Genomic DNA, 12,173 nt, shown 5'->3' on the forward strand with positions numbered 1-12,173 from the left:
AGCAAAATAGATTAATGAAAAACCATCTTTCAGGGTTGAGGTGACTCAAAACTGCTGGGAAAGGGGTCAGGGCTGAAGCCCTGAATGTTCTAGGGATGCATCCAACCACTGTGGCAGAGAAGCCATAGTGTGGGCAGGGCAGTGTCTCTGCAGCTCCTATACTCAGAATGAGGTGACCTACAAGAAGGAAAGGTTCCCCTCCATGAGTCATTGATTCCTCTGTAACTGTCTCACATTCTCTTTTCCCCATCATAGCTAATGTTGAGCAGGAAAATGCGTGATGACGGAGCTGTATTCTGGGCCCTGTTGGATCCTCTCTGCTCATCTCTGCATGCAGCAATCCCCCCAGGTGAAGTGGTTTGATATAGTGGTGAGGAAAACCCCTCAGCACCATATAATTAATGTTATAAATAAATTGTCATGATTCTGACCAGCTGCTTGTGGCCTCTTTCCTGGTTACTAAGGCTTATCCCTTCTCCTCTGTTGGGATCAGATTACAGGATACTCTTAACCTTAAAACAGATCCAGAGCTATCCCCAGCCATCAGTGTGAAGGAGGGGTTGGCAGGACATCAGAAATGACTGGAGACAGAGGGTCTGTCTGGGAACAGCCCTGGTGCCTGTGATCTGTGAAGATCTGTGCATCACAATGGCCTGTTTAGTTGTGCAGGCAGGGAACAGACCCTTCCCTGATGGCATGATCCTGTGGAAGTTCTGAATTTTCCTATCCTGTTTCCTGCACTGGGGATGATCTTGGCCTAAGCTTCAGTTGCAGGGCCAAACTCTTCCCTCAATGACATTTGAAGTCAGTGCAGGTGTAACTGAAGGGAAATGTGAAGACCCTGGGGGCAGAATTTCTCCTGCTGGGTCTCTGTTGCAGGTGATGAAGGAAAGAGCCCATCTTGGCTCTCAGAGGAAGTTTGGAGAAGTTTGTGGCACTGGCAGTCAGGAGCGGCGCCACGGTTTCTGGCATCCTAAGCAGAATTAGGGGGGCAGCATTTTGTGTGCTCCCCATGGGGCGTGTGGGAACTTCTGGTTCTGCTCCCATCGTGCCACCGAGGAAGGACCCTCCGGCGAAATACCACAGGCGATAGCGGCAGTCATTGAGCTGCTCAATTGCCTGCCGCTGTTTTCCGAGGCACAAAATGCCGCCCCCCGAATCCTGGCGCCCTAGGTGACCGCCTAGGGTCGTCTAATGGAAGCACCTGCCCTGGTGGCAGGGAGGAGAAACATCTTTTTGCTCATAAAATGAGCATGGTGTGTGTGAAGAGTTGGGGCTCAGCAGTCTGGAGAATGGGAACATGAGCTGGCCATGGAGAAGGGAGTTGGAATAGTGCAGCCAAGAAGTAAGGGAAGCAGAGATGAGGATTTCAGCAGAGGGAGCCCTGAGATGGGCTGCATGCATGCATATATGCACAAAACGTGCTCACCTACATCTACATTGTAGCCCTAAGTATTGTTGAGCTGGCAGCATAGGTGCTGACTAGGGGCCGTGTGCTGGGAGAGAGGCTGAGCCCTGAGCTGGGGGCATACTTTGGCCTCAGCTTTAATAAGACTAAGTGAGGGTTTAGGATGCATGAGGATGATAAACAGGAATGAGATATGGAGGTGGATATACTGCATCTGAGCGTAGAGCCAACTTGATACAGCTTAATGGACAAAAATCGGAGGGGCCGGACAATCTCCATCCAAGGATATAAAGAACTGGCGCATGAAATTGCGAGCCCGTTAGCGCAGAATTTTTAATCAATCGGTAAACTAGGAGTGTATCGTACGCACTGGAGAATTGCTAACTAGTTCCATTTTTTTAAGAAAGGGAAAAAGTGATCTGGGAACTATAGGCCTGTTAGCTTGACGTCTGGTAGTATGTAAGGTCTTGGAAAATATTTAAAGGAGAAAGAGTTGAAGGGACATTGACGGTCAATGGTAATTGGGACGAATCTGCAACATGGATTTATAAAGTACGATCTGCCAAACCCAACCCGATCTCCTTCTTTGAGAGGGTGACAGATTACTTAGCAACAAAGGAAAATGTGGTAGATCTAATTTACCTCGATTTCTCAGTAGCATTTGACATGGTTCCACGATGGGAACTGTTAGTCAAATTGGACAAAGCCTGATGGGGATGAATATGAAGTTGTAAGGTGGATAAGGAACTGGTTAAAGGGGAGGACTCCATGCGGGCCGTTCTGAATGGTGAACGTCAGGCTGGCCAAGGAAGGCTTACTAGTGGAGTCCCTCAAGGATCGCGTTTTTGGGACCGATCTTCATTTAACCTTTTTATTACTGGACCTTGTGGCACAAAGAGCGGGATGTGCTAATCAAAGTTTGCTGGATGACACAAAGTCTGGGGGTGATTTGCTAACACGGAAAGACCCGGGATACTATACAGGAAGATCTGGACCACCTTGTAGAACTGGAGTTAAAAGAACAGGATGACAAATAATAGTGAAAAGTCAAGTCATGCATTAGGGAGTTTAATATATAAGAATTTTAAGATATTACAATTTGGGGACGCATAAGTTGGAAGCAACGAGGAGGAGAGGAAGAGCCTTGGGTATTGTTGCGATAGCAGATGTCTATGAGGCGCCAATGCGAATATAGGCGTTAAAAAGCAAATGCAGTTAGGGTGCATCAGGCGAGGTATTTCCAGCAATGGATAGGAGGTGTTAGTACCGTATATATAAGGTGCTGGTGAGACCCCACCTGGAATATTGGTTGCAAGTTCTTGGTATCCATGTTTAAGAAGGATGAATCAAACTGACAGGTTCAGAGACGGGCTACTGGGATGATCCGAGGAATGGAAACCTGCCTTTTGGAAAGGAGACTCAAAGAGCTTGGCTTGTTTAGCCTAGCCAAAAGAAGGCTCCAGGGGTCATGCTTGATCTATATAAATATATCAGGGGATTAACTGTTGCGGAGGAGAGAATTATTAAGCTTAGTACAATGTAGCACAAGGACAAATGGGTACAAACTGGATATTAGAAGTTTTAGCTGAATTAGATGAAGGTTTCTAACCTTAGGGGTGAAGTTCTGGAACAGCCTTCCAAGGAAGTAGTGGGAGCAATAGACTTATCTGGCTAAGACTAAGTTTGATATAGTATATGGAGGGAGATGTAATGATGGGATTGTTCTAATTTGGGCAATTGATCTTTGGATTATCAGCAGATTAGGTCTGCTCAATGGTCTGTGAGGGATGTTGGATGGAATGGGATTTGAGTCTACTGCAAGAGGAATTCTTTCCTGGTGCTGGCTGGTGAGTTTGCCCACATGCTCAGGGTTTAGCTGATCGCCATATGGGGTCGGGAAGGAGTTTCCTCCAGGGCAGATTGGCAGGGCCCTGAGGTTTTCCACTTCTCTGCGCGCTGGGCATGGTCGCATTGCTGGTGGACTTCCTCTTTGCAGCGGTGCCGGGCATGGGTCAAGTTCTTGCTGCGTGGATTCTCTGCAGCTTTCTCTGCAGCTTGAGGTTTTCAAACCACAATTTTGAGGACTTCAATAACTCAGTCATGGGTTAGGGGTTGTTATAAAAGTGGATGGGTAGGGTTCTGTGGCCTGCTTTGTGCAGGAAGTCAGACTAGATGATCATATTGGTCCCTTCTGACCTACGAGTCTATGAGTCTATGAGACTTTTTTATTTTTTCCCAGTGGGTGCTCCACCCCTGCTCCACCCCTACTCCACCCCAAGGCCTTGCCCACCTCTGCCCCCTCAAGGCCCTGCCCTCACTCCACTCCACACCAGCTGCCAAACAGCTGAATGGCAGCCCAACTGAGACTGGCAAGTGCTGACCATCCCCACTGGTTTTTTTTCCCCATGAGTGCTTGAGCCCCAGAGCACCCATAGACTCAGCACTTATGGCCGATTCTTTCCTCAAATCAGTGGAGTTACACTGGTATAAAATTAATGAACCACAGGTGGTTCACCAGCCGGGGAAGGAGGCTAATGAGTAGCACTGTGGTTCACCAGCAGTTATAAACCCAAATTTGACAAGCCAGAGAAGGTAGGTTAGACTGGCAGTGCCAGCAGGAATCTGAAACACACTTCTTGAATTGAAGAGGGTACGAAGCAAGCAGGGTGGTCACATATATGGCCAGTTTACGTGCGTCAGCCATAAATATATTAGTGTTACTGAGGCCAGAAGTTAAGGTTTTATGTTATGGCACGTTGAATGAATGTGTTTAGCTATTTCAAATGGGGGGACATTCCTTGTGGGATGTTAAGGTCTGGTGAACAAGATTTTCCTAACCTCTCTGTTCTCTGTGTGAGGCACATCTGTAGCCGGCACAATCAGTTGGGCAGATGCACGCAGCCATGGAGAGCTGCTAGATGTGCTCACCAAGCTGGACAATCATTCCAAAAATATGTTGGCTTTTTACAGGGAGGGAATTGGCTTCTGGTGTATGTGACCCTTAGGAACTGGTATTTACAATTGTGACCAGACCAGTCAGTGCTGGGCATTGTGGGACAGCTGCTGGAGGACTGCAATGTCTATACTTGCACTGCGTCAACCACAGTAGGGTCGACCATAACTCAACACCATTTGGGGAGGTGGTTTTAACTATAACAGGGCACCTATATCAGCAGGAGACAAATCTGAGTGTAGATACAAGCACAACTAGGTTGACACAAGGTGACTTATATTGACCTAACTTTGCAGGCCTTAATCTACACTACAGAGTTTGCCAGCATAGTTATGTCCTTTAGAAACATGGGAAAAAAAATTTCACACCCCTGGCTGACATAGCTATGTAAGCAAAAACCCTGCTGTAGACACAATTATGTTATGAGAAGAATGGTTCTGTGTCAGCTTAGCTAATGTTGTTTGGTGAGGTGATGTTACTTTCTCGACAGAACTCATATCAGCTTATCCTATGTCTCCATGAAGGGGCTCTGCCAGGATAGCTATACTGGCAAAGGCACTGTAGCGTTGTCATAAACAGATAGTAGGAGTTAATAGAACAGAAGTACTTTATATCTCTTTTGACTGTAAAGGGTTAACAAGTTCAGTAAGCCTGGCTGTCACCTGACCAGAGGACCAATCAGGAGACAGTGATACTTTCAAATTTTGAGGGAGGGAAGTTTTTTGTGTGTGCTGTTAGTTTTGGTTGTTGTTCTCTCTGGGGCTCAGAGGGACCAGACGTGCAACAGGTTCTCTCCAATCTCTCCAGTACAGGCTCTTGTAAGTTCAGAATAATAAGTACTACGAAGATAAGGCAAGTTAGGCTTTGTTTGTTTTCTTTATTTGCAAATTGTATTTGGCTGGAAGGAGTTTAAATGTGTATTTGGCTGGAAGGAGTTTTAATTTGTACTGGTACTTAGCTGGGAGATATTCCCAGTGTCTATAGCTGAAAGACCCTGTAAAATATTTCATTTTAAATTTACAAAGATAATTTTACTGTTTTCTCTCTTTATAAAAGCTTTTCTTGTTTAAGAACCTGATTGATTTTTTATTCTGGTGTGAGACCAGGGATGGGTCTGGATTCACCAGGAATGTGGTGGAGAAAGGAGGGAAGGAGGAGAAAGGTTAATTTCTCTCTGTGTTAGAATTACTGTCTCTCTCAGGGAGAGTCTGGAGGGGAGAGAGAAGGAGGGGGAAGGTGCATTTTCCTCTCTGTTTAAGATTCAAGGAGTTTGAATCACAGTGATCTTCCAGGGTAACCAGGAGGGAAGCCTGGGAGAGGCAATGGTGGGGAAAGGGTTTACTTTCCTTGTGGTAAGATCCAGAGGGTCTGGGGTCTTGGGTTCCCAGCAAGAAATTTGGGTTGGGACCAGAGTGTACCAGGCACTGGAATTCCTGGTTGGTGGCAGCGCTACAGGTTCTAAGCTGGTAATCAAGCTTAGAGGAATTCATGCAGGTACCCCATCTTTTGGACGCTAAGGTTCAGAGTGGGGAATTATACCATGACAAGTGTAAACAAGGCCTGCATTAACCATGTTTTTGGCAGTTAATTTCCCTTGTTTCTGAAGGAAGAGGCATTAGTCAGGGGGCCATGTTTGGAGGCACCTGTGGGAGGAGAATGATAATCTGTCATGTTAACTACCAGCTCTACCCTCCTCCTGGCCCCACCATACCCGCAGTAGGGCTGGAAGGGAAGAAAGGAGGATGGTAACTGATGGGCTTTTAGGAGCACATCTACCAGCTGGATGCAGCATGATGAATAGCATGGAGCTCCAGGCTTCGTATACACTTCAAGGAGCTAGTGCAAAGGAAGGGGCTCTACGTAGCCCTCTGCATTACAGGTTGATGTGTGGAATGGCCCATTCATCTCAGTGAATGAAAGACCCCCTAAGCTTATATTCTACCAACTTAGGTTAAAACTGGCCCAAGGCACAAATTCCTTCCTTGCCCTTGGATGGCATTGCTGCCACCACCAAGTGATTTACACAAAAATTCACGGAAGGGTCACTTGGAATCCCTATTTCCCCAAAATATTCCCCCAAGGCACTTCACCCCCCTTCCTGGGGAGGCTTGAGAATAATATACCAACCAATTGCCTTAGCAATGTGAGCACAGACCAGAGCCTTTGTCTTCAGGACACTAAAAATCAATTAGGTTCTTAAAAGAAAAATGTTATTTATAAAGAAAAAAGTAAAAGAATCACACCTGCAAAATCAGGATGGAAAGTAATTTTCCAAGGTAATACAAAGATTTAAAACAGGATTCCCCTCTGCACTCAGCTTCACAGTTACAAAAACAGGAATAAAACTACCTCTGTAGCACAGAAAAATTCACAAGGCCTCCCCCCCGAAAAATAACTTAACACATTTCCTTACCCTACTTACAATTTCTGTGGTTTTAGATGGATTATTCCAGGTATATTTTCAGGAGATATTGTACCTGCTGGGCTTCTCCATCCATCTGGAGAGGGAACAACAAAAGAGAACAATAACAAATCCTTCCCCCCCACCCAGATTTGAAAGTATCTTCTTTCCTCATTGGTCCTTCTGGTCAGGTGCCAACTAGGTTGTTTGAACTGCTTAACCCCTTACAGCTAAAGCAATCCAGTACAGCTGCCAAGGAGGGATTTTATGCTACATCATACATAAAGGTTATTACCCTTCCCTCTATATTTATGACAGACTGTATCTCACTTAAACTACATAAAAAATATCCTGACTACTAAACCAACCGTGTGGCTGTTTTCAAGCAAAGGGTGTTTTGAGGACCTTTCCTCTAATCAACTTTCCCTTACCCTAATCTATTCTGTTGTGCTCCCAGCCCTCTGTTCTATATAGAATATCAGGGCTGGAAGGGACCTCAGGAGACCATCTAGTCCAACCCCCTGCTCAAAGCAGGGCCAATCCCCAGACAGATTTTTATCCCAGTTCCTTAAGTGGCTCCCACAAGAATGGAGCTCACAACTCTGGATTTAGTAGTCCAGTGCTCAAACCACTGAGCTATCCCTCCCCTCACATACATGCAATGGTGGAAAGGGACACATTTTAATATCCAGCTCCGGTCTTTCAGTCAGGGGCGGCTCCAGGCCCAAGCGCGTGCTTGGGGCGGCATGCTGCGAGGGGCGCTCTGCCGGTCGCCAGGAGGGTGGCAGGCAAAGTGCCTTCGGCGGCACACCTGCGGAGGGTCCCCTAGTCTCGTGGCTCCAGTGGACCTCCCGCAGGCGTGCCTGCGGAGGGTCTGCTGGTCCCAGAGAGCCGCGGGACCAGAGGACCCTCCACAAGCATGCCTTCGGGAGGTCCACCAGAGCCGCGGAACCGACGACTGGCAGAGCGCCCTCCACGGCATAACGCCGTGCTTGGGGAGGCAAAATGTCTAGAGCCGCCCCTGCTTTCAGTCCCACAAAGTCAGATATTACCTTGATTTTGAGGCATTGGGAATATAAAGGATAATTTCTTTTTTAAAGGTGATCTATAAAGGGTCAATAACTGAGACTGTGCCATTGCTTGATTTTCTTCTCTTGTGTAAAGAAGGCATGATGATTTGGGGGCTAGGTGGGGTTTTTTGTTTGTACGTTTGGGTTTTTTGTAGGGAGGGAAGATACATTGATGTTGCCTCCTTTTATATTAAAAATCTAGGTCCTGTCTAGTCTAGAGTACTCATACTTTGGCTTTGTCTAGACTAGAATTGGTGGCCGTGTTATAATTTTAGCTAATTGATTGTAAATGCTAATTATGTTGTTAACTGAGGCTCTCCACAAATGTTTGTTCTGGACCATCAAGTTTTGTGGTTTGTCCAAGCTGAGCCCCCATGTCCTGATACTCTAATCTGTAAATGTGTGGGTCTAGATTAGCATTTACAATCATTTAACAAACAATTGGCAATCAATTACAACAGGAGAACAAAAAGAACAAGGCTCTCTCTGGAAGGAGACTCACCTAATGCTGCCTGCAGTTGGAACACGCTAGGAGCTGGAGACTGCCCAGGAGATCTGGGTAGAAGGTGGGGCAACCCAGGTGAGCAGTGTCTCACTGCTGCTGATCAGGCCAGGCTTCTGCAGAGCAGAGAGAGTCCTGCGCTCTGTGCTCACTCACCCCTAACCCTGGCTGGAGCAGCTCCCTGAGGCTGCTGGAGGAGAGGCACCATTCCCCACTTAGGGCTGAAGTAGGGCTGGGTCAGCCCCTGCTGCAGCCAGCTCAGGGGCCACAAAACAGCTGATGGGGGACAGGACTGCATTTGGGGGAGCCCACCAAACAGCTGATAAGCACAGCCGCCTACCAGCTGATCAGTGAGGGTAGGGCTTCCCCAGAACTGCTGATCTATGGCTGGGGCCATAGCACCCCTATTGCCGGTGAGTGCTGAGCACCAACTAATTTTTTCCATGGAGTCAGTGCCTATGGCTGGCAGGATGCTTGGATTCCAGTTGTCATGTGTTGAAAAGCAATCACAGCTCAGGAAACCGCTGATATTTTAGTCTTCCCCACAAACCAGCTTCCTGGATGTACAAGTGAAAATGTAATCATGGGCAGAAGAAGGAAGAGAGAGAAAGGATGGTGGTTTCTAGTAAACACCTTCTCTAACCAAACAGCCAGCTTATTAGAAACTACACTGCAGTACAGATAAAGATATGGTAAGAGCAGGCAGGCTCTGACTGTGCTCACAAGAAGAGACGTCCTACGTAATACCAACATGCATTCTTCTTCAGGCTGGAGTCTGATGCTGTAATTGAGAGTCCTGGACTAGTTACGGAGGATCTTTACTCCTTTTCATGACACTTGCCTTTCCTTTTTTTGTGGATGCAAGGGCTGCAATTCCCATTTACAGGTTGGGTGCTGAAATTGTCCAGAAAGGACACTCAATTCTATGTCAGTCTTTGCCAGTTCCACACCAACTTACCACTACCCCATCTGTCATGCTGTCTGCAGTCGCTCACAACCATGAGTGCCTACCTTAGAGCAGACTGTCAAAATCAGGGGCAGACACCCCAGATTGGTGGTATATTCTATAATCAGATTTTTACCAACTAAACAAGGGCCCGTGGATTCTTATGCATGAGGTTTATAGGCTGTTGGGCATTAGGGCATTTCAAAGTAGCCCCAGAAAGCCTCTTAAATCATAGTATCTTCTGCTTCAGCTGTACTATTTAATTTTCTCCTAGGCCCTCTGCATTAGGACTTTAGTGATCATTGACACCTTTATTTTCAGCAATGTCTCAGGTCTCTCATCTATTAGTTCATATTATTTAATGCTGTAAAGTATCTAGGGCAGTGGTTCTCCAACTTTTTTACTGGTGACCCCTTTCACATAGGAAGCCTCTGAGTGTGACCCCCTTGTAAATGAAAACACTTTTTTATATATTTACCACCATTATAAATGATGGAGGGAAAGCAGGTTTTGGGGTGGAGGCTGACAGGTCATGACCCCCTATGTAAGAACCTTGCAACCCCTTGAGGGGTCCCGACACCAGTTTGAGAACCCCCTGATCTAGGGTTACAGTTTGCATAAAAGTGTTCTATAAAACCAAAAAAATTCTCTAGAATCTCTAGACATTGTATTTGTTGCTTTGCAGTCACTGCTACAATGTATCTCCAAGTATGTAACTCCACAATGTTTTTGTTAATCTGATTTATTATTTCGGATAGTCCATTGGATGAGGGAGATGATACCTCATAGTGGGAAAGTGATTCTGAATGACAAACACTTGCCCATGCTAAAGCATAACAACTAACAAAGAAGGGTTGTCTATAAAACTGTTTCACTACATAAGATTTCAGTCAATTATCAATATGCCTGTAAAACTCAGGACATCTCTGTAGGGCTGAGACCTGATCAGCCCCCCACCACATATTAAACAAACCATGGGTGAAACTCAGGGAGTTCGCTACTAAAATTGAAAAAAAAATATGTTTTGCTACTGATAAAGCACTCTCACCTCAAGAATGTCCCTAACCAGAATTATAACCACCAAGGTCATAAAATAGAGACACCCAGGTGCTGGGAAATTAGAGAGGATACAGAAAGACACTCAACAAATGATAAACTAAGTTCTGACCAATGAATTTATGCTGACTATCTCCATAAACAGAGAAGGTTATAACTAAGTTACAATTTGGGCAATGAAGATAAAATGTAAAACAACAACAACAACAACAACAACAACTTGAGCAGGAAGTAGGACGCATAGGTTCCAGTGTGTAATTGGCTAAATTTTTTGTTATTTAGGAATGTGAGATAATGTGATAGATTTAGTAATTTGAAGGAGGGAGCTGGTTTTACCTATATAATGTGCATAAAAAATAATGCTATTTGGGAACCATTTCCAGACTGCAGTTCAACATCAAGCTGCTGGATCTCTGACCCCAGTGCATGACTATGATATGCAGAGTCATCTCTGGGAATCCCCAGCTGAGTGGATTCTGACTGGTCATAGGGTAAAATTTGTCTGTACATTGGGCGTGCTGAGCATAAGAGATTTGCTTGGCATATGTATTCTGTGTGTGTTGCTAATAAATAGATGTTTAGAGCACAGCTGTGTAAGGCCCTTTCACTGGGAAAAGTGCTCCTGGGGGAATTCTGCACCACCACATGTGTGCAAATTTCATGTGCTGTGCATATTTTAAATTTTTTTTGCAGAAAACAGCTTCTGCTGAAATGTTGCTGCAGTTCTGCCTTTTGTCTGCCAGAGGGAGCTGTGGTGCTAGAACACAGCAGCAGCTCCTGGCCGGCCCCAGCTATGACAGGGAAGAGAGAGAGCTATTCTTTCCAGCTCCTGTCGGGCTAGGTCAGGAGACAAGGGATCTGGGGAGAAAGACAGCATGGGGTTGCTGGGTGGTCAGGCAGAGTTTCATGAGGGCTAGTGGGGAAGAACATATGAGCGCACGGGCTGAATGGGAGTGGAGGTGCAGGACTACAGGGGAAAGGGGGATGGCTGAGTGGGGGCACAGAGACACATGGGGACGGGGGTCCAGGGACACATGTAGATGAGGAAAGGGGGCTGACTGAGGCGGGGCAGGGTCACATGGGAACAGAGGGGAGGGGTATGCAGCCACATGGGGGCAAGAGCTGGCGAAGTTGGGGTAGATACATGGGGATGGGGGAGAGAGTGCAGGGTCACATGCGGATGGGGGGAGTGGGTGTGTGGGTGGAGGGACATGTGGATGGGAGTGCAAGGACACATGGTAGTGCAGGGACACATGGGGACAGGACCCGATGTGCATGACTGAATGGAAGAGGCTAGGGATCAGCCAGGGTCTGCACAGGGGATGCTCCTACCAATCCCTCCACGCCCCGCAAAAAAACCTGATCCATGCTTTTCCTACCCATACCCAACAACCCTTCAAACTCCTTCCTAGCAATTATTTCCCTCTCCCTCAGCTCCTCCATTACCACTGACTCCCCAAGCCTTTGCACTACTTCTGAGGGGTGCAGGAAATATGGTTCTGTACTGTAGTTTAAATGAATTATTACTCATAGTTTTGTATTTAATAAGGAATCTATTTGTCAAAACACATTTCCTTAATCTTTTTGTTGCTGACAGGTATTTTGAAATAAATTACCAAAACAATTGAAACTGGTGTGAGTAGTTAAATTGATCCATTTTTTCCTGAGCCCAGTGGGAAAGGATAGGTGCCTTACACCCTGATCCTTCAGTAGGGAAAGGGCGGGGTTGCCTAAATTGATCTTGTCGCACCTTGAGCCCTAAATTGATGGGGTAACACTGGTGGAGAATGTGGCAACTTTGGTCATTTGTACTGAACTGATTGAGCCTTATACAGCA

This window comes from Chelonoidis abingdonii, chromosome 1 (assembly GCF_003597395.2).
Source record: "Chelonoidis abingdonii isolate Lonesome George chromosome 1, CheloAbing_2.0, whole genome shotgun sequence".
NCBI lineage: Eukaryota > Metazoa > Chordata > Testudines > Testudinidae > Chelonoidis > Chelonoidis abingdonii.